At 46.7% G+C, this 25331-nt stretch overlaps 1 long non-coding RNA gene across 1 annotated transcript; it reads left to right on the top strand.

The window, feature by feature from the left end:
• Nucleotides 1-21010: 21010 nt before the first annotated feature.
• Nucleotides 21011-24618, top strand: LOC123070450 (uncharacterized). Its single transcript, XR_006433735.1, has 3 exons — nucleotides 21011-22543; nucleotides 22788-22931; nucleotides 23013-24618. It is a non-coding gene; the product is annotated as an uncharacterized lncRNA (long non-coding RNA).
• The last annotated feature ends 713 nt before the right edge of the window (nucleotides 24619-25331 follow it).

Here is a 25331-nt window from a genome sequence, read left to right as displayed (position 1 = left end):
GTTATTTATTGTGTTCCCCCTCCGTTACTCCTTTCCGGTAGACTCCGAGACCGATGCTGATGCCCCTGTGGTCGACTACGTCACCGACGACCCCTCCTTGTCTGAGCAACCAGGCAAGCCCCCCCCCTTGATCACAAGATATCGCCTATTCTCCTCTATACTGCTTGCATTAGAGTAGTGTAGCATGTTACTGCTTTCCGTTGATCCTATTCTGATGCATAGCCTGACATTGTTGCTACATCTGTTGATACCTTACCTGCAATCCTAAATGCTTAGTATAGGATGCTAGTTTATCATCATTGGCCCTACATTCTTGTCAGTCTGCCTTGCTATACTATTGGGCCGTGATCACTCGGGAGGTGATCACGGGTATATACTATACATACATACATATTATATAGATGGTGACTAAAGTCGGGTCAGCTCGTTGAGTACCCGCAAGTGATCCCGATGTGGGGGCTGAAAGGACAGGTGGCTCCATCCCGGTAGAGGTGGGCCTAGGTTCCCGACGGCCCCCGACTGTTACTTTGTGGCGGAGCGACAGGGCAGGTTGAGACCACCTAGGAGACAGGTGGGCCTGGCCCTGGTCGGCGTCCGCGGTTGCTTCATAATAACACGCTTAACGAGATCTTGGTATTTGATCTGAGTCTGGCCATTTGGTCTATACGCACTAACCATCTATGCGGGAGTAGTTATGGGTATCCCGACGTCGTGGTATCAGCTGAAGCCTTCTTGACGTCAGCGACAGAGCGGCGCGCGCCGGGTTGGACTGCATTAACGCAACTTCCTTTGTAATGGAGGTTGCTAGGTCTGCTCACCGGCCGCGTACGCAACGTGCAGGTGTGCAATGGGCGATGGGCCCAGACCCCTGCGCGCATAGGATTTAGACCGACGTGTTGACCTCTCTGTTGTGCCTAGGTGGGGCTGTGACGTGTTGATCTTCCGAGGCCAGGCATGACCCAGGAAAGTGTGTCCGGCCAAATGGGATCGAGCATGTTGGGTTATGTGGTGCACACCTCCAGGGAAGTTTATCTATTCGAATAGCCGTGTCCCTCGATAAAAGGATGACCCGGAGTTGTACCTTGACCTTATGACAACTAGAACCGGATACTTAATAAAACACACCCTTCCAAGTTCCACAGACAACCCGGTGATCGCTTTTCCACAGGGCGACGAGGGGAGGATCGCTAGCTAAGATTATGCTATGCGATGCTACTTGGAGATGCTACTGGAGGTGCTACTTGGAGATGCTACTTGGAGATGCTACTTGGAGGACTTCAATCTACTCTCTTCTACATGCTGCAAGACGGAGGCTGCCAGAAGCGTAGTCTTCGATAGAACTAGCTATCCCCCTCTTATTCTGGCATTCTGCAGTTCAGTCCACTGATATGGCCTCCTTACACATATACCCATGCATATGTAGTGTAGTTCCTTGCTTGCGAGTACTTTGGATGAGTACTCACGGTTGCTTTCTCCCCCCTTTTCCCCCATTTCCTTTCTTTCTGGTTGTCGCAACTACATGCTGGAGTCCAGGAGCCAGACGCCACCGTCGACGACGACTACTACACTGGAGGTGCCTACTACTACGTGCAAGCTGCTGACGACGACCAGGAGTAGTTTAGGAGGATCCCAGGCAGGAGGCCTGCGCCTCTTTCGATCTGTATCCCAGTTTGCGCTAGCCTTCTTAAGGCAAACTTGTTTAACTTATGTCTGTACTCGGATATTGTTGCTTCCGCTGACTCGTCTATGATCGAGCACTTGTATTCGAGCCCTCGAGGCCCCTGGCTTGTATTATGATGCTTGTATGACTTATTTATGTTTTAGAGTTGTGTTGTGATATCTTCTCGTGAGTCCCTGATCTTGGTCGTACACATTTGCGTGCATGATTAGTGTATGATTGAATCGGGGGCGTCACAAGTTGGTATCAGAGCCGACTGTCTGTAGGAATCCCCCTTCCAAACTCCTTGGCCGAAGCTGAGTCTAGTCATTGCAAAACTTTTACTAACATGGCTGTGTGCCTTACAGGCCCACGTCGCCATTGGGTGGTATTAGGATCTTTTACTCCTCGATCTTTACTCTGGGACTTTGAGCTCTCTTCTATTCGGGTTAAATGATTTTGCTAAAAACAAAACTAACTTTAGGTTCTCGCAAGTACTTTCTCCCGGAGAGCCCCTTGTTACCGATGACTGCCTGCTGCACCAGAAGATTCCGAAGATACTCTATGATGTGCTCTCGAGACTATGTGCCATCGCTTTTGCAATTAACTTCCATCAATAAATCCCTCTGGATAACTACTTACACCTATCGTTCATATTGTCATCCCCAGTTGCTCTTGTTATTACAAGATGTCTTGAAATACTCCTCGATATTCCGAGAATTCCTTACGCTTACTGCCCTGCAGTTTCTTGCTGCATGAAGACCACTACGGATAATTACTTGCACTTGCCGAGTATCCGTTCGTCCAAAGTTGTTCATGTGTTTCACAAAAATACATTCAAATACTACCCGATCTTCCAAAAATCCTGAGCAGCCTATTGCTCTTGAAATTCTTGCTTGCTTGCATTATGGTTAATCTCATAAGTCTCGTAATCTTAATGGCATACCTTGTCATTATCATTTTAAGTCCGTTGATTCAATATGTTGCGAATGCTCGCAATCCTCAATCAGACCCTAGAATTCATCCTTCTACCTCAGAAGTCATTTGGATATGAGCTGGTTCTTAACCAATCCAATTGTCGTCGGTTGTACCCCTAAGGCTATTCAACTTATCCATCCCTAATCAGAACTTTGCTTCTAATCCTTTGATCTGGAAATCATAATTCTTTTACATGTGAGCTTTGAATTAGCCAGTTGCTTCTGTAATCCAACGCATTTGCATTCTTTCTTCAACTGGTTGCGTACCGATGCTCACATCAGCTCCGCTATCGACCGTCAAATCCTTTGTTGGATTATTATTCGGCAATGTCCTTCATATTTAATTGCCTTGTGAATTCTTCCCTGATACATAATGCCATTAGTAAATCCTATTCATTGATTTTTGCCAACCTTGCTTTACTTTCGAGCTGGTGATATTTATTCTTGAAGCTTGTGGTATATGTTTCCACGATGCCCTGATGGGTTGAACCTATACCTTCCTTAATATGTGTGGACTCGAAAGTCTCACGAGTCATACTCTGCTGGTATTTTTGCCAAATAAAATTCCAACACTACAACTTCATCAAACGCGAGAAGTAAATGAAAGGTTATGCAGTGGAGAAGTGGGAGTCGACCTTGAACTTTGTGTTCATACCCATGGACACGATGTAGATCTTCTCATCGAAGCTTCTTTTAAAATTAATTATTCCCTTGGTATAAGTTCACCTTATATCTGGGATCTGGTCTTATGCAATCGTGGTTCCGACCATGTTCTCCTTTAAATACCATTTCTCGTGCAAGTTTAAGCACTTGTCTTCTACAGAGTAATACCCCAGTCCAACCTCTACTTTGATTTGTCGTCGAGTATTACCCCATGGTATCTCAAGATTATCACGGAACTGCATAACTTCTTATGAGTTCTTCATCAAGTGCTACATTCTCATTGATTCCAATTTTTCACAGGCTCTGAGTTATTTAACACTCAAAGACACCGATAACGGACTCGAGTCCGCATCGCAATTAAGCAACTCTTGGTAACCTTCATTACTTACGAGTTTGAACTCAATCACGTCATTCCTAGCCTGTTTGGCTATATCCTTGTCATGCCGATTTTAACTGTGCTACCTGGTCCTCTTCCCAGAGCATAATTTTTGACAATGAGCTAAGCTTACGTCGATCTTCCTCATCATATCATTTCGCTTTGGACAACAAGCTTGATTTTGAGTTTGTGGCGTACGCATGGTTCCAATAACCTTTTGCTTCATAAATCCTTTGACTTGATGTTATCGCCAATCGATTACATCTTCATGAAATCTCTCGACAAATGTGTCGTGATCATGATCAACATTTTAACTCCTTCCAGGATACCAATCGAATTCATGATGGGAAATACCATCCTTCCCTCGATGATTTGTGTTATCATCGACCACTTTATTGCCTTCCGTTCAACACAAACTTTTTCGTGTTTTGTGTATACCTTGAGATCCTTGCTCCCCAGCATTTGTTCTTCTTTACCTTGGAGTATTACCTTCTTTTATGTCAAGAATGTCGTGAGAATTTCACCACGTCTTGAGAGTTCTTGGTATTGTGATAACTTCTCACCCTCACCATTCTTTCTTGGTCCTCGTGTTGATTCCAACCGGGGTACCCACAAGTGAACGGTGTTGTTTGGATTCTGCCCTTCTAGCAACCCTCTTGCTTTGAAGTTAATGGTTGACCGTTCATCCTTAGCCTATTGATTATTGAATCACCATTCCGACATTGGTCGTGCAACCCAGCCCATATTCGGGTGCACCTTTCATCCAATGTTTAATTGTGTATGTTTTCCTCGAGCATACATCATTATACCATTTGATCTGACAAATGTTATCTCCTTGTTCACATAATTGTGGAAATCCATCTTTTGTTAAATCTCGATGAATTGCCGATGATTCCATCGGAGCCCAATGCTAAATGTTTCTTACTCAATTATCCAGACACTGTTGTATGGGTAATGTCATGAAGTTTCTCTCCCCTTACCTAAAGGGTTTTCTACTTTGTATCCTGTCTTGCATATCATGCCTTACTTGTCCGTGGGAAGGATATACCCAGGGGATATGTGTTCTAACACGTTTTCCTTTCCATTGTTCTGTCTAATCTGATAATGATATAATCCTTTCCATTGTTTGGTTTAACCTTTCTGGTGATCTATAAGATCTAAGCAGTAATATTTTCCTGCTTACGAAAACACCTCGGCGTACCACCTTATCAGTCAGACCCTGTTACTATTGTTGATGACATTTCGGTAACCACCGATGGACGGGAACTTTCCCTATTGGTCCGCCTCGTTCAGCGAGCAGGAAAATGGTTCTCTTCGTCCCTCGCCCTTGGTATCGATGTTGTTGCCGACATAACTAACAGGCTACCCTCTGGCATGCCTTGCTATTGTGACCATGCAAGATGTCAGCCCCCCTTCCTACCTTTAACCCACATGGTGGCCCCATAACCCACAGTTCCCAGGATCGAAACTTGACTCTCCTGCACCCCCTGTTCCCAAGGTTCTTCCTCGCGTGTGGCCTCGTATGTAATTCACGAGCCACCTTCCGAGAGATCATCAAATCTGTTACCGGACGCAATACTTAGTCCCGATTGCTTTGAGCCCTTTTCAAGCCCTGTTCAAGCAGCGAACTGTTGCCTGCTCGCTCGAAACTTCCCATGAAACCTCATTACTTGCTCTCGATATTTAAGTTTCAATTCGAGAGTTACTTTCCGCCACCTTCCCTGACGTTATCGACCAGATAGTCAACCTTGTAGAGGTTCGTTCTCCCGGAATAACCCCCTTATTCTTTTGTAAGTACGATGGAACCCCCAAGGAAAGGATGTCGACTTCATCTTGATGACCTGAAGCAGAAAAATGAAGACATCAATATAATGGATCGACCACTTTGAGAGGAGCAACCAAGACCGAGAAGATTCGTTAGAATTTCGTAAACAAACGTTTCCCCCTTAGACCCTCTTAAATCTCGGGACGAGATTTCTTGTAGTGGAGGAGAATTGTGATGCCCGGGTAATTAAGCTACAGTGATCCTCTGCTAGTGATGCCATGTCATCCCGATTACTTTTGCTAAATGTCCGTTAGTTCAACCGCGTCAAATTCGAATTTAAAATTATTGTTGATAATAAAAGTTTTCAGAAATTGAAACAAAAATGTTCGGTGGTTGCCAAATATTACAAGGGTAATTATGGTGCAGCAAACACATTTTTATAAAATGTCTACATAATTTAAAGTGATTTAAAACAGAAAAGAAAATAATTAAAAACAAAACAGAAAAACTAAAACCTAAAACTAGAAGAAAAGGAGAGAGAAAGACCCCCCCCGGGCCAGCAGACCCAGCGGGCCGGCCCATTCGCCCACTTGGCCCAGCCGGCCGGCCCACTACCCCCTCCTTATCCACTCCCTCCCCCAAACCCTAACCGGCCACCACCCACTCCCCCCCACGACGCGCCCTCCCCCCGATCCAGATCGGATCGGGCTCGACGCCGCTCGACGCCACTCCGCCGCCACACGACGCCGCCCGGAGCTCGCCGCCCCCCCCCCCACGCCAGGAGCACCTCCGCCTCGACCTCCCCTTCGCCGGACTGCTCCTTCCCGCCGCTCGTCCCCGTCGTCCTCCCCAACCTTCCCCGAGCCCACTGTCCCGGACCCCACGAACCCCCTGTGAGGCCTCGCCCCTCTCCACTCCCCTCTGCTCCCTACGCTCGCTCCATCGTTGCGCAACCCCCCCTCCCCGCGTCCTGGCCGCCTAGTGCGCGCGCTCGGCCGCTCGGTCGCGCCCGTCGCCGCGCCGACCCGTTGCTCCTCGCCCCGTCCGCGCTCACCACACGCACCGCCCTGACGGCCGTTGCTCCCGCGCACCCCGTCTGCCGTGGCCGGCACGTCCCCGGCCGCCTCCGCTCGCGACCACCGAGGCCCCCAGGCGCGCTCACCCTCGCCTCTCATGGCGTCGGGTGCGAGCCCCCGCACCAGTTCGCCGCGCCCGCACGCGTTGCTCCTCCCCACTCGCCCTATGTCGCACCGAGGAGCCTCCGCCCCTCTCGTTGCGGCCTCGCGCTCACGTCGTCCGCCTCTGGCCGCCCTGCTGCATGTCGGCAGCCGCGGCCCTCCCCATGCTCCGCCCGGTCGCAGCCGCCGGAGCTCAACGCCGGCGTGCTGGTGCCCGCGCCCACCAGCCGCCCCTTGTTGCCTGGTCGGGTGCGCCCCCGCGGGCTAGCGCCCGTTCGGGCTGTGCCCGTTAGCGCTTGTGCCCGCTATGGCCTCTGGGCCAATGACAAACGGGGCCCACGCCCCTGAGAACAAAAAAAGAGGATTTAATAAATATATATATATATATATATATAATAAATAAAATATTAATTAGTTAATTAATTAAAGAATTAATTAACTTAATTAATCCTGATTAGATTAACCTAATTACCTAGTTTAGTTAATTAATCTGTTAGGTTAATTAGCAGTCAATGACATACGGGACCCACACGTCAGTTGACCAGTCAACACCTCTGTTGACTGCTGATGTCATGATGACATCAGCAAACACTGTTCTAGAAAATGTTGTTTTAAAATAATTAAGCAAATCTTAAAAATGATTTAAATCTTTTAAAATTAATATAAAATAAACCGTAGCTCAAATAAAAAACTTTGTACATGAAAGTTGCTCAGAACGACGAGACAAATCCAGATACGCAGCCCGTTCGTCCGCCACACACCCCTAGCATACCGAACACGCAACTTTCCCCCTCCGGTTCCTTTGTCCGAAAATGCGGAACGCCGAGAATACTTTCCCGGATGTTTCCCCCTTCACCGGTATCGCCTATCCCTACGTTAGGTCACCCCTAGCACAACGTATTGCCGCGTCTTGCTTTGTATTACATTTGATTGCTCTGTTATTTATTGTGTTCCCCCTCCGTTACTCCTTTCCGGTAGACTCCGAGACCGATGCTGATGCCCCTGTGGTCGACTACGTCACCGACGACCCCTCCTTGTCTGAGCAACCAGGCAAGCCCCCCCCCCCTTGATCACCAGATATCGCCTATTCTCCTCTATACTGCTTGCATTAGAGTAGTGTAGCATGTTACTGCTTTCCGTTGATCCTATTCTGATGCATAGCCTGACATTGTTGCTACATCTGTTGATACCTTACCTGCAATCCTAAATGCTTAGTATAGGATGCTAGTTTATCATCATTGGCCCTACATTCTTGTCAGTCTGCCTTGCTATACTATTGGGTCGTGATCACTCGGGAGGTGATCACGGGTATATACTATACATACATACATATTATATAGATGGTGACTAAAGTCGGGTCAGCTCGTTGAGTAACCGCAAGTGATCCCGATGTGGGGGCTGAAAGGACAGGTGGCTCCATTCCGGTAGAGGTGGGCCTGGGTTCCCGACGGCCCCCGACTGTTACTTTGTGGCGGAGCGACAGGGCAGGTTGAGACCACCTAGGAGACAGGTGGGCCTGGCCCTGGTCGGCGTCCGCGGTTGCTTCATAATAACACGCTTAACGAGATCTTGGTATTTGATCTGAGTCTGGCCATTTGGTCTATACGCACTAACCATCTACGCGGGAGTAGTTATGGGTATCCCGACGTCGTGGTATCAGCTGAAGCCTTCTTGACGTCAGCGACGGAGCAGCGCGCGCCGGGTTGGACTGCGTTAACGCAACTTCCTTTGTAATGGAGGTTGCTAGGTCTGCTCACCGGCCGCGTACGCAACGTGCAGGTGTGCAATGGGCGATGGGCCCAGACCCCTGCGCGCATAAGATTTAGACCGACGTGTTGACCTCTCTATTGTGCCTAGGTGGGGCTGCGACGTGTTGATCTTCCGAGGCCGGGCATGACCCAGGAAAGTGTGTCCGGCCAAATGGGATCGAGCGTGTTGGGTTATGTGGTGCACCCCTGCAGGGAAGTTTATCTATTCGAATAGCCGTGTCCCTCGGTAAAAGGACGACCCGGAGTTGTACCTTGACCTTATGACAACTAGAACCGGATACTTAATAAAACACACCCTTCCAAGTTCCACAGACAACCCGGTGATCGCTTTTCCACAGGGCGACGAGGGGAGGATCGCCGGGTAGGATTATGCTATGCGATGCTACTTGGAGATGCTACTTGGAGATGCTACTTGGAGATGCTACTTGGAGGACTTCAATCTACTCTCTTCTACATGCTGCAAGACGGAGGCTGCCAGAAGCGTAGTCTTCGATAGGACTAGCTATCCCCCTCTTATTCTGGCATTCTGCAGTTCAGTCCACTGATATGGCCTCCTTACACATATACCCATGCATATGTAGTGTAGTTCCTTGCTTGCGAGTACTTTGGATGAGTACTCACGGTTGCTTTCTCCTCCCCTTTTTCCCCATTTCCTTTCTTTCTGGTTGTCGCAACCAGATGCTGGAGTCCAGGAGCCAGACGCCACCGTCGACGACGACTACTACACTGGAGGTGCCTACTACTACGTGCAGGCTGCTGACGACGACCAGGAGTAGTTTAGGAGGATCCCAGGCAGGAGGCCTGCGCCTCTTTCGATCTGTATCCCAGTTTGTGCTAGCCTTCTTAAGGCAAACTTGTTTAACTTATGTCTGTACTCAGATATTGTTGCTTCCGCTGACTCGTCTATGATCAAGCACTTGTATTCGAGCCCTCGAGGCTCCTGGCTTGTATTATGATGCTTGTATGACTTATTTATGTTTTAGAGTTGTGTTGTGATATCTTCTCGTGAGTCCCTGATCTTGATCGTACACATTTGCGTGCATGATTAGTGTACGATTGAATCGGGGGCGTCACAGCACTCCCTCCACGCGTTCCACGAGCCACACACCAAGCGCCATCGTGGACGACTCGAGCGATCGGGCACCGACCACCACGTTCAATCTCCAGCCCAACCCGCCACTAAACGCACGCCGCCGTCCCGATCTCCTTCGTCGCCTTCGTTCCCCGACGCCACGAGCTCGACTCGCAAATGCCATGGCACCCACTGCCTACCTTCGCTCGGCGCTCGCCCGCGCGTCACGGAAGAAGACCATGCTGCGCGTCGCGGAAGAAGACCATGCATGGCAGCCACCATGAACCGAGTTGGCCTGCCGCCGGGACCAAATCCCGCAAAGGGAGCCAACATGTTTGTTGCGGAGCACGATGGCGCCGCGCCGGGGAACGACAGAGCTCGGGTTGGAGATCCGGGTGGTTACCAGTGACAAGGAGCTTTCCGCGTCAGCGAAGGGGCGCGACCGGGGAAGCCCACCGCCCAGATCACTAGGCCATGCCGTTGCCATCGGCTATCACCACAACGAGACCACCCCGCCTCGATTCCCAGCTTGCAGGCGCGGATGTGCCCAGCCACGGGCAGAACAATCACACGATAGCACAATGAACTTCCTATGTAGCCGAGCCATCCACACCGCGTCATCTTCCTTGCCGCCTTATACTGGCTTCTCGTTTTCTTTTCTACGTGTCCGTCATAACCGTGTGCAGTTTTGTATGTGGTTCATGTACGTGCGTGCACGTGCTAAGTTGCTAATTTGCTCGGCGGCATTCTGCAGAGACCGCATGCCATCTACACGGCGGCCGTCATCTCGCCAGAGCAGCGGCGGCTGCTCTCCTTGCCGTTCATCTATGATGGCGATGCTGTTTCTACCTTCTTCAGTCTTACAGTACGAGGAAGCACCCAGATACCGTGGTACTTGCACTACTAGGAAAAGGCCTACTAATGGCGTACCAGTTTTGCCTACTAATGGCGCATCACTGGTGCGCCATTACTAGCACGCCATTAGTAATTTTTACTAATGGCGCACCACTGGTGCGCCATTAGTAATTTTTACTAATGGCGCACCACTGGTGCGCCATTAGTATCTGGTATACTAATGGCGCACCACTAGTGTGCCATTAGTATAGGCCACGGTGCGCCATTAGTACAGGCCACTGGTGCGCCATTAGTATAGACCATGGTGCGCTATTAGTATTTTTGAATTTTGAAGGCGGGAAAATAGTAGTGGCGCACCGTCTAATCCCCACCGTGCGCCATTGCTATTTTTGAATTTTGAATTTGGATCTGGATCGTGATTTTTTGCCCATTTTTTGCTCGTTTTTTTGCTCATTTTTTTGCACGATATTATTTCAAATTTTGTTCCCATTTTTGGATCTTGTACGTTCTTTTGCCGTGTTCTTTTGCCGGAGAGGAGGGGGAGGAGGTGACCGGAGAGGCGCTCGCCTACATCGCCGGAGAGGAGGAGGAGGTCACCGGAGAGGAGTTCACCGGAGCATCGGAGAGGAGGAAGGAGAAACCATGAGGAGATGGGGGGAGAGGAGGGAGGAGGGAGGAGGAGCTCACCGGAGAGGAGGGAGGAGGAGCTCACCGGAGAGGAGGGAGGAGGAGCTCACCGGAGAGGAGTGAGGAGGAGCTCACCGGAGAGGAGGGAGGACGAGCTCACCGGAGAGGAGGGAGGAGGAGCTCACCGGAGATGAGGGAGGAGGAGCTCACCGAAGATGAGGGAGGAGGAGCTCACCGGAGATGAGGGAGGAGGAGCTCACCGGAGAGAAGGGAGGAGAAATCGTGAGGGGAGGGGAGGGGAGGAGAGGAGGGAGGAGGAGGTCGCCGGAGAGGAGGAGGAGGTCGCCGGAGAGGAGGAGGAGGAGGTTGCCAGAGAGGAGGAGGGTAGTATGGTGGAAGAAAGAAGGAAAGATGGAGTGGAGGAGAGGAGGAGATGGAGTGGAGGAGAGGAGAGGAGGGGATGGAGTGGAGGAGAGGAGAGGAGGCGGGAAGATACTAATGGCGCACCATGGGCAGGTGCGCCATTAGTATCTTTTTTTTATTTTTTTGACTTATTTTGAATTTTGAAGGCGGGAAGATACTAATGGCGCACCATGGGCAGGTGCGCCATTAGTAACTTTTTTTTTATTTTCATGACCCATTTTGAATTTTGAAGGCGGGAAGATACTAATGGCGTACCATGGGCAGGTGCGCCATTAGTAAGTTTGAATTTTTTTGAATTTTTTTGCCTCTCGAGATCTTAAAAGCCCCGTATCTTTTTTCCTGTTAGGTTTTTGAGGATTTTGAAAATGTTTAACGGGTACCCCGGTTAAATTCGGATGTAACTTTTCGAGTAGATGATTTTTCATATAAAAAACTTTTTCATCCGAGTTAGTATGCAAAAGTTATGTCCATTTTTACAAATTCTCGAGAGATTTTGCAAATGAAGTCGAAATTCATATTTGCAAATTTTCCCAACAACTAGACCACATATCACATGGGAAACTTATTTTCTTTTATTTTTTTGACATTTTCTTTTATTTTTTTAAAAACTGAAAAGGCGATCCACGGGGGGTGCATTCGGTGGAAGTGGTGGCCAAGTTACTAATGGCGCACCGTGGCATGGTGCGCCATTACTAGTCAACTAGTAATGGCGCACCACTCCCACGGTGCGCCATTAGTAGTTTTGACAAAAAAAAATTAATTTTTTTTACTAATGGCGCACCGTGGATGTGATGCGCCATTACTAGTTTTGAAAAAATTAAAAAAAAATTACTAATGGCACACCGTGGACGTGGTGCGCCATTAGTGTCTACCACACTAATGGCGTACCAACACATGGTGCGTCATTAGTACATAGTAATGGCGCATCACATGTCTGGTGCGCCATTAGTGTCAACTCCATCTATAGCCCTTTTCCTAGTAGTATTGTGTGACTGTGCTAATAGCTACTAGAACATCTATGCGTGCCTTGCCGCACCCGCCCAATTTTATGAATATTAGAACGATATAGATATTCATGGAAATGGAAAATATAATTAACAAATAAATTTTTTAATTACAACATAACCTCAATTTGTAGCATGTGCTACGTTATATTTATAACACCCTTAGAGGGGCCCGTTTTAACAGCCATCAATTATGTTTGTAAAATTCAGCGCCAAGGAGATTAGTAAGATACTTCCTCCATTCCTAAATATTTGTCTTTCTAGAAGTTTCAACAAGTGGCTACGTACTAAGCAAAATGAGTGAATCTACATTCTAAAATATGTTTATATACATCCGTACGTGGTATTCCATTTGAAATCTCTAAAAAAATAAATATTTAGGAGGAGGAAGTAGAAGACAAATAATGGTTTTTGCACATTATGGTTTGCACCCCTAACTTAGCCAAATTACAAATAACCAGTACCTGTGCAAGATAAACTCCCTCCACCTAATTATATAAGTTCTTGGATGGCCTAGTCAAATATGAAGTAACTAAAACTAAACCAAAATATCAATTGGTGTACTGGGTACAAGAAAGAACTTACAATCTCTGCAGCTGCCATGCTAGTATGAAATCCATGATACATGTCAACCGCTGCATTTAACATCACATATTCCGAATAGAAGAAATGATACCAAAATAAGTGCTTTAGTCATCGGAACAGCAGAATCAGATCATCGGTTGTTGCCATAGTGCACCGTATATTAATTCCTTCGTCAATCAGCTGGAAAAAAAATATGTGCAGAAATTGTGTTAGCACAAGGAAAAGATTTGCCCTGTGGGCTGCATATTATACCATAAACTTAGCTTGTGTTATACGGATGCCTTGAAGCATATTTTAAATCACTGATTGTCTTCTCCAATGCTATTTCTGCTTTATTTCTACAGAGAACTGAAAGAAACTATGGGTTTATTCGTCACAAGATGACATATTATTTCACACGCACCCATCATTTAGAGAAAAATCTCTAATATATCCACATAAAACATGAATCCGACAAAAATATGGTCAAAGCAGATACAGTACTTTAGTCCTTAGGTAACATGGCGATGCTTAGAGACCTGCAACTCAGAAATAGCAAGAAATCAAAACATCTTGGACAGTAAGTTAGCACTCAGTAGTACTCTTGAATTGTTCATTTCTGCAGGTTCTTCCTAACATTAAGATTTAGGTAAAATTAGTCAGGTTCACAAAATGTGATCTTGACGGAGACACGTCATATCTCAAACCCAACAGGGCATTCGGATCCCAACAACAAACAGATTAACGAAAATAGAATGATATGTATGTACAAAAAGAACCGCACTTGGTCAATCTTTCTTACCTCGGTGAATAATTTGGAACATGATGGGAGAACAACAGTCGGATTTTCCAACTTTCTGATTGGAACCGTGACAGGAGGTAGTGGGCGCAGGTTGAAACCAGTTTGGAAAAGGGCAAAACAAATCTTTTCTCAGTTTTCCTCTTGCTCGTAAGCCCACCCTGCCATGCACCATTATATCACTCACTGACCATCGGGAAAATTAGATCCTGGCCATTGCTAGCTCAAAGGCGTACACATGCTGGGCGGCTGCGACGGGCGTAGGAAAGCAGTTAGGATGGCCGCGTGGAATAAGGAGAAGACTCCCAGCTCGATTTGTGGAGCAGTAGCCCGATTACTTTGGGCTGGCCGCTAGCATGCAGTTACGGGGGGAAGAAAGGCCCAATAGGGTACCGTGGACGCAAGAAGATTTGGGACGTTCGGAAGTGACATCTACGGCTGACGAACTCTATTCGCTGTGAGCAGGCGTGGGTGGTTCCGTTATACTGTTTTGTAATATCTATACCAAATTCATGTATTATACAGGAGAACTCTTGTTCCTTTGTCTCTTTTCTTTAATTTTTCTGTAGTTTATTTTATATTTCTGGACATCAATGAAAAAAATTCAACGACTCCATCTATAAACTCCTGACAAACCGACCCCTTAATTTATTTTTTCTCAGTTAATTTTGTTTTTCATCAACTTAGCAATGGTTCCACCCAAATCCTTCTAAGAAAGCAGTCCATTTTATTTCATTCTAATTTTTTAATTCTTCTTTAGGTCAACAAAGGAGTCTCCTGCAAAAAAGGAAAAAAAAACAAGGAGTCCACACAAAAAAAATCGAGGAAAAAAATTGTGTCCACACAAATTTCAGTTGGAAACCGTGTAAGCTTCCTTTAATTAGTTCACAGTTCAGTTTTCCTCAGTTTGTTATGAACTTCTGTTATTTATGGCATATAGATGGCCCGGCCGCGGTGCTGGACCGGTCGGATGACTCGAGTTCTCTTCGTTTCGGAAGGGACACTTTTCGCGGTACTCAAAGGCAAAGATGGCGACGGCTGTTGCAGGTGTGTTAGATTGATGTCCATGCCCTCTCAGCAATGGTGTCAAGAAAGGAGGAAGCAGCGTGGTGGCAATTGTACCGTGGTCGAAGATGATGACCTGTTTGTGACTGGTTGCAGATCCTTCTGCTGCAGGGGTTTTCTCTCAAGATTCAGGGATGATGACACAGGGCTCCGGAGATCTTTTTGTGTTATGGTTGTCTTAGGGTACTTTAGGTGTTCATGGTCCTTTGTGTTTGCGTTTCAGTGTGCTTGTAAGAGTCAACTTTGTACTGATTCGTAATTTGAATGAAGAATTTCTCAAAAAAAAACTAAATGACTACTCCCTCCGTTCCAAAATAGATGACCCAATTTTATTCTAACTCAGTATAAAGTTGGGTCATCTATTTTGGAACGGAGGGAGTAGATTCTGGTGGGCAGGGATAGGATAAAGGCCATAGTGCAGAAGTTGCACCATGATCGATATGCTCAGTTTCATGCTTAAATTTAGCTTTTATGTAGAATGGTAAATTATGGTCATTATATATATGTCTATATCCTCAAAATTGTGATATTTCTTCTGGTTTTCAAAATTGCATGGACTAGGATTATATTCTAGTTCTGTTGGAAGTGGAAAGATATAAACCAAGTATAAGAAATCTGAAGCAAAGAGAGATCCAATGAATTAAAAGATATTGGAGTTAGTGGCGATTATTGTGTATTGGTACATAACGATCTATTCAGACAATCTTCGGCCTAGTAACTGAATCCTTGGTACCACAGCTCTCCACGCAAATGGATACGTCAGGTAATTCTTTCCAACTAGATGATGGCCCGCACGTTGTTGCGGGAATATTTTGCAATATTTCAATGAGATTTTGGTTATATGATACATGAATATTTGAAATAATTATTTTGAAAGTATATAAGAATTAGATGTAATACCATAATAGAATGGAATTTTACATGCATGCATGTTTGCATGTTGAAGTGGATTTTTAATATGCATAGTTGCATGTTGAGGTGGGTCTTTTCCTATGCATGTTGAATGATGAGGTAGCATGCTTGCATGTCGAGAGAAATATGTTAGTGGGGGCTAGCTATTTAGATATAGAAGATAACATTCTTCTATTAAAGGGAGGGATGCATTTTCTCAACAGTGATTGAAACAGTATGTGAAGTTAAAGGAAATTGCTCACCATACCATCGATAAGTAGGAAAAAACACATCGATCCTCCCATATACGCCACTTGGCATGCTGCTGCCCGAGGTAGCTTATTGTTTTTATACTTACAAAAAGTTTTTTGAGTCATAAATAATGTTGTATCCATTGCAACGCACGAGCTCTTTTTTGCTAGTAATATAATAAGCACGGATTGACTCTCTAGGTTCACCGTCACAATACGCTTCCGCCCAGTCGTAATACGCTTTTACGATTCGTATAGACAAAATCATAATATAAACGAGGCGGTACTGATACCATGTTCCTCCGTCCGTCCGACCTGGTTCTTATTATTCAGGCAACTCCGTGACCCCACCGCCGGCCTCCGCCCTCTGCACACCGGCGACCTCCCCTCCACTCCTCTCCCTTCCCTTCCCCCATATCGAGAAGGGAGGCCATGGTGCTCCCGACACGGCTGGATCCAGACCAAGCCCGTGGGGTTCCAGCTCGACCTCCTCGCAGCGACCACGGCGGCGGGATCCGTGGATCCATGGCCACGGCGGTACGAGCGCGCAGACGCAGCCTTGAGAAGAGAGGAGGCAGGGCGGCCATGGCGTCCCCACCGCAGCAGGGTCACTAGCTCCACCACGAGCTCCTCGCAGTTGTTAGTGACGACGACGGCTCCGAACCCTAGCGGATGCTCCTGCTCGTCTTCCTCCACACCTCTGCTCGTGCCCGTCTTCCTCGGCGCCATATTCAACACCTACAAGAACACAGCTTCCTCTCCCACGTCAGGGGATGGTAACTCCTTAAACCCCCCATCCTTCCTTCCCTTCCACTCTGCTCCGTGATGCAAATTTTTCTTTTTTTCATGATTCACCACTTGCAATGGAGTTCCAAGCAGGAGGGACGTGGGTCAGGCATCTGTATGTGCTGCTGAATTTGATTGATGGTTCTTGATTGTTGAGTAATTCCTGTTGTTACATGTGCTTTTTGCTGAATTCATTGTTTTTTTTCGAGGATACGCCAAAGGCGTACCTTAGCTTTATAGAAGGAAGAAAATATGTACAAGAGTTTACAGAATTGCCGGTTGGGCTACATCCAGCCTGACCGAGCCACCACTCCACACACTCGCTACTCGACTACTCTAACACACATCGCTCTCCAAAAGCTCCTGTCGTGGCCCACATCCTCAGCTCGTCAAAGATCATGTCCACCGTGTCTTGTTCATTCTTGATCTGCCCCGAACCAAACACCCTCGCATTCCTTTGTTTCCATAACGTCCAGCAGATGAGCATGACAAAAGAGTCAAAACCTTTCCGAGAGTGCTTGAGAAAACGCTTTCTAGCGTCCGACCACCAATGCCCCAATCTAGAATCATAGGTTGGGCAAAGCTCCATGGGCAACCCCATCCTGGAGATGCAAGTGAACCAGACTTGCCTCGAGAACACACATTGCAGCAATATGTGGTCCACCGTGTCCTCCTCTTGGTCACATAGAAAGCATGTAGAAATTTGATCTTGTAAGTTATGTCTCACTCTTCTGTCAGAAGTCCATAGCCATTATTGGACGGCCAACCACATGAAGATTTTGCAAGCCAGAGGGGCCCAGCACTTCCAAATAGCTCCAAAGTAGTGGAATCTAACTCCTCCCTCACATAACATCTTGTAAGCAGAAGAAGCAGTGTAAGTTCCTGACGCATTCCAAGCCCAAATGGGTCTATCCTCGGACTAAGCATCCAGATGAACCTCCTCAAGGATCTCCCAAAGGCCTATAAACTGGATTAGGCCCTCCGTGCACAGCTCGCCAACTACATCATTCATCCAAGAATGCATATCCAAAGCCTCTCGGACAAGTCTTCTGTTGGCAACTTGCGTACGAACAGTCGTCGCCACCAGTGGAGCAACCTCCGCGATGGTAGCACCCTGGATCCATCTATCCTTCCAGAACAGGGTTTTGTCCCCAGCTCCAACTCTCCATTTCACCAAGCTACCAAACACTTGCACTACCAATTTGTCTGCGGTCAAGGAAAGCCCTTGCCACGGCCTGGAAGCATCCGTGCGTCTAAGCCATTCCCACCTCAACCTTAGGGCAATGCCGTGCTTGTGTAGGTCAATGACGCCTAGCCCTCCCATGAGCTTAGGCCTGCATACTCTCGCCTAAGATACTACACATTTGCCTCCCTTGATTTCCTCAGTCCCGGCCCAGAAGAAGGCCCTACACCCTTTGTCCACTTTGTCTAGTTCCCATTTTGGCGCCTCCGCAACCATAAGGTGGTGAGTAGCCCGCGTTCTCATGACCTGGTTGACAAGAACCAGCCTGCCTGGTCTGGTCACCAAACCCCTTTGCCATCCTGGCAGAATGTGGAGAGCCGCGTCCACCATTGGCTGCCACTCCGATCTTTTCAACTGCCAAATGCTGAGCTGCAATCCAAGGTACTTGCATGGAAAGGTGGCAAGCTTCCAGGGCAACGCCGACTTCACAATATCCTCATCCTCCGGCTCTGCCCGAATCATAATAGCCGCCGATTTAGCAAAATTTACTTTCAGTCCAGAAGCCACTCCAAAGATGGTAAGAGATTCTTTGACTAACTCAAGATCCGGTCGTGTAGGTTTGATGAAAAGAACCACATCATCCGCATACAAAGACAGTCGCTGCATAGGGCTACATCCATTGATGGGACTCATGACTCCAGCCTCATGTGCCTTGATGATGATATGTGTGAGGATATCCATAGCGATAACAAAGAGTAAGGGGGAAATCGAATCCCCTTGCCTCAAGCCTTTAGCATGCATAAACTTATCTCCCGCACACCCATTCACGATCACTCTGGAGCTAGCAGTAGTAAGCAGGGTGGCGATCCAAGAGATCCACCGCTCCGAAAAACCCTTGGCTCTTAACACTTCAAACAAGAACGGCCATGCCAATGAGTCAAAGGCTTTAGTAATGTCGAGCTTGAGCAATACTCCTTTAGCTTTCCTTTTGTGCATCATCCTCGCCACTTGTCTCACGAGAAGGAAATTATCGTGCAAGCATCTCCCTTTTATGAAAGCGGACTGATTCACTTGGACTAGATCCCCCATGCGCGGTCTAAGCCTCGAAGTGAGGAGCTTAGATGCAATCTTGGGCATGCTATGCACAAGACTAATCGGCCTAAAATCGAACACAGAAGAAGCATCTGGGGACTTCGGCAAAAGAGTGATGAGGGCTTGGTTAAGCCTCCCAAAACCCCTCCCATTTCCAAGAAACAATTTATGAATAGCAGCCATCAGATCCATCTTGATCACTTCCCAAGCTTTTTGAAAGAACAAGCCAATGAACCCATCCGGACCCGGAGCTTTATCGGAGGGAAGATCCTTAATGACTGCCCACACCTCCTCTTCTGTAAACACCCGGTCTTGCTCCGAAAGATCCACATGAGCGACTCCGAGACCCTCCAAATCAAGCGTAAACTCTCTAGCAACGTCCTTGCCCAACAAATCCTTGTAAGCATTATAGAAGGCTTCCTCCTTGCCTTTCTGATCCGTGATAGTACGCCCCTCCATGCTCAATGAAGGTATCTAGTTCTTCATACGCCTCCCATTTGCCACCAAATGAAACAAGCGCGTGTTAGCATCCCCTTCTTGGAGCCAAGATATTCTAGACCTTTGCCTGGCAATGGTTCTCTCAAGAGATGCCAACCCAAGCACCAGTTGCTTCAACGTTCTTCTGAGCCATCTTTCCTCCTCCGTGAGCCTCCGGTTTTCCATGGCGCAGTCGAACCGCAAGATAACAATATTTGCAATGGCAATCTGTAGCTTGATATTTCCAATCTCTCTTTGCCCCCAACCGGCAAGAGCTCGAGCCGTGTTGCGAAGCATCACATCCAGCCGCAAGAAAGGATCCGAGATGCCGGCATCACATACCCACGCCTCCTTTACGATATCCAAGAATCCCTCCATTTTAACCCAAAACTTCTCAAAACGGAACCTCTTTTTATAATGCATAGGCTCATGTAGTGTGAGATGCAAGGGGCAGTGATCGGAATGCTCATTGGACAAAGCTTGCAACAGACAATCCGGGTGATCAATCTCCCAGTCCACTGAAACGAACGCACGATCAATCTTGGTAAGCGTGGGCGTCTCCCTTTCATTACTCCACGTGAACTTCCGCCCATGCAAGAAGAGCTCCTTAAGCGCGTTGTTATCCACAAAACGCTTGAACTTCCCCATCATTCTCCGATCTAAATTTGTGTTATTTTTATCAGCCGCATATAAGATAAGATTAAAGTCCCCAATCACGAGCCATGGACCCGAACATAGGGATCTTCTCTCCGAGAGCTCATTCAAGAAATTAATCTTATGCTCATCCTCTTGTGGCCCATATACTACGGTAAGCCACCAAGGTGTTCCCTCCTTAGGTGAGACAAACCCTGTGATGCAATGAGAGTCATTGACAAAGTTTGTTACCATCACCCGAGTGGTGTCCCAAGCCACAAAAATGCCACCTCTCGTCTCCGACGCCGGTAAATAGGTAAAACCATCATAGTTTGGTCCCATGCATTGAAGGATAACAAAAATGTTCACAACCTCTAGCTTAGTTTCTAAAATACATACAATCGCCGCATGCACCGAGTCTACAAATCCTCGAAGTGCCTTCCTCTTGGCCGGGTTGTTAAGACCTCTGACGTTCCAACACACCAACTCCAACGCGTTGACAGGCATCGGAAAGGGTGACTCCAACGCCGTCACACCCTCGAACCTACTGCGCCATAACATGCACCTCCATCCCTGTCTCCCCTGCAAGATTGAGCGGTATGGCCTTCCCAAAGATGGCCGCGATGGCCCTCAGTTGTGGTTCCTGAAGTGGTGAATCAAACACCGTGCGAATCTGACCTAGCGCGTCCTCAGACACGGCCAGATCCTCACAATCAAATCCTAATGTCTTAAGCAGGACCGTTTCAGCTGCCGAAGCCTTAGTCTTCCTAGATCCTCCGGAACAGACAGAACGAGTCGTGCGTCGAGACGTGAATGGGTCTTGTCCAGTCCGAACTCCTTTAAGCCCTTCAAACTCCTTGAGTAAAGGCGGCGCAAGTTTCTTCAGCAGCCCGGCGCAGAAAGTTTTTATGTTACCCAGCGCGGCGATTTCCTTGGGCGAAAGATTTCCTTCCTAGCGCTGCAGCGATTCATCCGCGCGAACAGCCGAATCAGACTGTTGAGCGGTTGTATGCTGGCGCTGGCTCAACCCGCAGTCCTTTTTAAAATGTCTAATCTGAGAAAAAAAGGAAACACTAGCGGGCAGCACATACAAGCACGGGCTCGTTCTATGCGTATGGGTAGGGCGGCGCCACCGCCGCTGATCTACGTGGGGGCCGATCTACTTCTCCGGCCATCCGCCGCCGCCGGCCGGATTCCTCCTACTCATGTGCCTCTGATTTGGATCGAAGTCACGGCGGTAGTGGTGCGGCGGCAGCGGGCGAGGAGGCGAGGGTGGCGGCGATGGGTGGTGAGGGCTGAAGATGAGGTTGTCCTTGTAGGAGGATGCCGGGGACGGGCAGCGCGATGAGGGTGGTGCATCGAAGTTGGAGACCGGCGTGTGTTTCGGCAATGGCTGGAGGGGCAGCTGCGCGGTGGTGGGGAGCAGCGGGTCCGTGTCCATGGCCGGACCATCCGGGCTGGGGGTTTCTTCCCGGATTGTTGATGAATATACTTGGGGATTCGTGATTCTTGTGTCCCTTGATGCGGTGCGAGATTCATTGGGATTTGGGGCGAGGAAGATGGGGGTGCGATTTGGGGGGATCATGCCTCGGATTCTTGGGGTCGCCGGGGATGCGGTGATTGAAGGAGAAGACGGTGGAGGGAGAGAGGGAGGGAGGAGGAGGGGGAGGCTTCGGATTTCAAAAAGAGACTTGGCTCGTTCGATACTGCCAATTCCTTTGGTGCGGATTTTGAGTTGTTAAGAACCCTTGATTGATGCAAATCTTAATTTTGTTTTATGTGGAGCATCAGTGTTGGGGATATCTTGTTAAACATCCAGTTCCCCTGACATGCATGAACTGTTCAGTATAGGATGCCCATCTTATGCAGCTATGTTTGCTTCGTTTACATTGTTTTCTATCATGTGTTATGTTTGCAACATTTCCCTATGCTCTGATTGATAATATGTATTTTGATGTTTTTGCCTAATTTGTGTGTGCCTTTGTTTTGTTGGAACTTGTCAAATCTTGGTCAGAAGGGAATGTTATCTCCTGAGATTGGACAACTTACTAATATGCATATTCTGTAAGCATATTCTATAGTTCCTCTGGTGACGTTTTTTTCTGAACACTTTGGTTTTGACATAACATGTTTCACGCTTTCAACCATAAGATAGTATTTGGTATTTCTGAAACTACCAACTGAATAACAGTCATTTTGCACTTCGATATAGGCTATCATGTTGAGCACAGTAGTAAAGCTGAAACTTCGTAGTGTGTATGTTTTCCTGATGAGGCTTATGGCCTCAGCTTTTGAGCTGTCAATTAACGAACATCAGTTAACTTGGTGTATGTTCTTTCTTCGAGTGTAGTTGGATACAAGACAGGTGTTTCTTCTTGGATCTAGGGGAGAATACAATTTTGCATGGATCAAATTCAAGTACATGATTATTTGACGGTAAATCCCCCCCCCCCCCCCCCCCCCCCCCCCCAAAAAAAAAAACCCACCCACCCAGTGCTTTATGTAGTTTTCCTATTGTTAGTACCATAGTAAATCTATCTGTTGCATTATGTATGCCCATTCAGGCACTCACCAAGAAAGCATCTTATGTCTGCAGATATTATTATTTGTATCTTATGTACTTATGAAATGATGTTCGCCCTTCAAACTTTTCTGATCTATTTTCCTTCCATCCATACAGTGTACTGCACAGGAACTTGTTCTATGGTATTATCCCTAGAGAGATGGGAGATTTACGAGAGCTGAAGGTGTTGGATCTGGGGTACAATAACTTCAACGGATCAATTCCATCAGAGCTAATAAACATTTTATCCCTGGAATTTATGTGCGTGCGAACTTTGATATATGTTTTTTTTCATTTCTGTTTAACTTCAAAACTTGACTGACCTTACTATTTGAATTGCAGCTTTCTTAAAAGAAACATACTTTATGGTGATTTACCTCTTGAACTAAATGAGCTCATCAGTCTGTGTGAGTCTCAGGTTCGCCACGGCAGGACTTTCTCAAATAGGATGCCCGCTGCAAGGTTTGTCTAAGTTTTCTTCTACTTGCATATCTGAGAGTTAAACTCGTGATTATGCAAGGCTTGAGTTAAATTTTCAAATCAAGCAAGGATTTGAGCAAGCTTGATTTTGGTTAAAAAACCCCACCCTGTTCCTGTAATCACATGTATGTTAATGATATCTGAAATATTTGAGAATTATCTATTTCGACTCAAGAAATATCAGACTTCTTTTAGGAACATTTCCTCCACAAAATGGTAAATTATATCCGAGTCGGCATCCCTGAAACCCAGCCCAAATCCCCACATATAACCTCACTCCGGACGAACCCTAGACCCAAATCTCTAGACAATGCCATGTTGAAAGATAGGCTTGCGAAGATTCGGCTCAAGAATTCCTTAGGGTACTTCTGTCTTTATCATTTTTGTTCTCACACCTTGGGCATTGTGTTTGCCCGCCGCAATGCACGCGTCGACCCGCAGTCCTCATATTAAGTGAACCAGAAGCGGTACATGCGAGAGAAAAGAAAAACAAACCCAACCACCAGCACGACCCTTCCTCTCGATCCCATCTGGACCTTTAGTATTCTCGGGATATATCTGATTATGATGATGTTCTGTATTGCTCTCGAGCCGATAACTTTTTGGACTGCTCGATGTTGATAACCAATGAGACTGCTTTTTTGGTTGTTGGCTGGAGCCTGGAGCTATCACTATGACTGAAATTTTCTTTTCACCAAAGTAAATTTATATGGTCATCAAAAACCAACGACTTGTCAACACTTGTCAGCAGTTTGCAATTTGTATTACAGTATGCGTAAGCCAATGGTCAGCCATTGTTGTTTTAGTTAGGAAATGTAGAAAACGTGTTCATGATTTATGTAGATTGCTCAGTCCCTTCAAACAGTATTTGATCTTGAGCGGACAATCTAACTATATGTTTCCTTATAGAAAATTGACTATATGTTCCATGAATTGACTGATTGGTTTGGCCCGATCAGATTAAAGTAGGTCTTGATTTGAAGGTCCAGTTAGGGAGCTGGTGCTGGTTTGCTTGTTGTAATACTAACTATGCTATTTAGACCGAGACATGTCGTCTTTCTCATTTCTCGACATTTTCCTTTGCTGCCAAGTTTTTTCATTCTAGGTTGTGGAAAAACGGATGTAGCATTCCTTCTACAAGTTGTCATGAGCTGGGACATAGAAGAAGAGAACCGACGAGAAGTTGCACAGCGGTTCGCTCCGGTGTCGCTGCCAATGGCGTTGCGCAAAGTGTAGATTGCAGGCTAGATGCGTACAAGTTCGTCCTACGTCCACGATGTCGAAGCATAGAAAATCAAGTTAATTAGATAGTATATCTGGTTATGAAAGTTGTCTTTTGTGTATGCAGTTTTGCCATTATTTTGTAAAAGCTTTTAGTTTTTGATAATGTAATTGTCTTACTAATAACACTTTTAATCAATTCGTGCCAAGGCTATTAGCCAAGTTATGCACAAATTGTTCATGTTTCCTTGATGACTGCAATTGTCAGAAGATTTTTTTCAGCATTTAAGTAATACCGATCCCACTTTCAGTTATGTATGCAAAGGCCGGCAGCAAGGTAATGACTACTCCTTGCTGGTCGGATATTTCCTATTTCCAGACTTTATCTCATTCTGCTTTTCGCACCATGCTGATTTGTGAATGAGAACCTACATGATCATCCACCCTGATTTGTAATTCGTAGTCACATCCAGACACTCAGGTGTGCAATATGGTTTTGCTCTTTTTGTGTGATTGTCAGCATTCCCCACTGTTTCTTACAATCAGAGAAAAACAAAAGGAGATTTCACTCTACAATAGATGTCTTTCTCTCAGGCATATGTAATTCCGCTGCTCTGATTGCTATCTATCTTTGATGGCGACGATGCTCTACCTCAACGCAGTCCAAGTCTACATCCACCAGGAACGGTGCCGTGAGGAAACACCCAAGGTAAATGTGTGTGCGCGCGCTAATATAGATTAACTACAGGTATGTACATCCAAGGTAAATGTGTGTGCGCGCGCTGATATAGATTAACTACAGATATGTACATCGATCCCATGAGTGATCACCGTGTAAATCAGCAGCAGCCAGCAGTACACGAATTCTCTTATAAATACTGAAAAAAATATCCTATTTATTTTAACTCAAAATTAAGCTACTATTGTTCTAAAAATATTTGAATTACTTGACTTTGAAAA

Source organism: Triticum aestivum, chromosome 3B (genome assembly GCF_018294505.1).
Source record: "Triticum aestivum cultivar Chinese Spring chromosome 3B, IWGSC CS RefSeq v2.1, whole genome shotgun sequence".
Classification (NCBI taxonomy): Eukaryota; Viridiplantae; Streptophyta; class Magnoliopsida; order Poales; family Poaceae; genus Triticum; species Triticum aestivum.
Note: the sequence above shows the minus strand (reverse complement) of the source record. Positions and strands in the feature narration are given on the sequence as shown.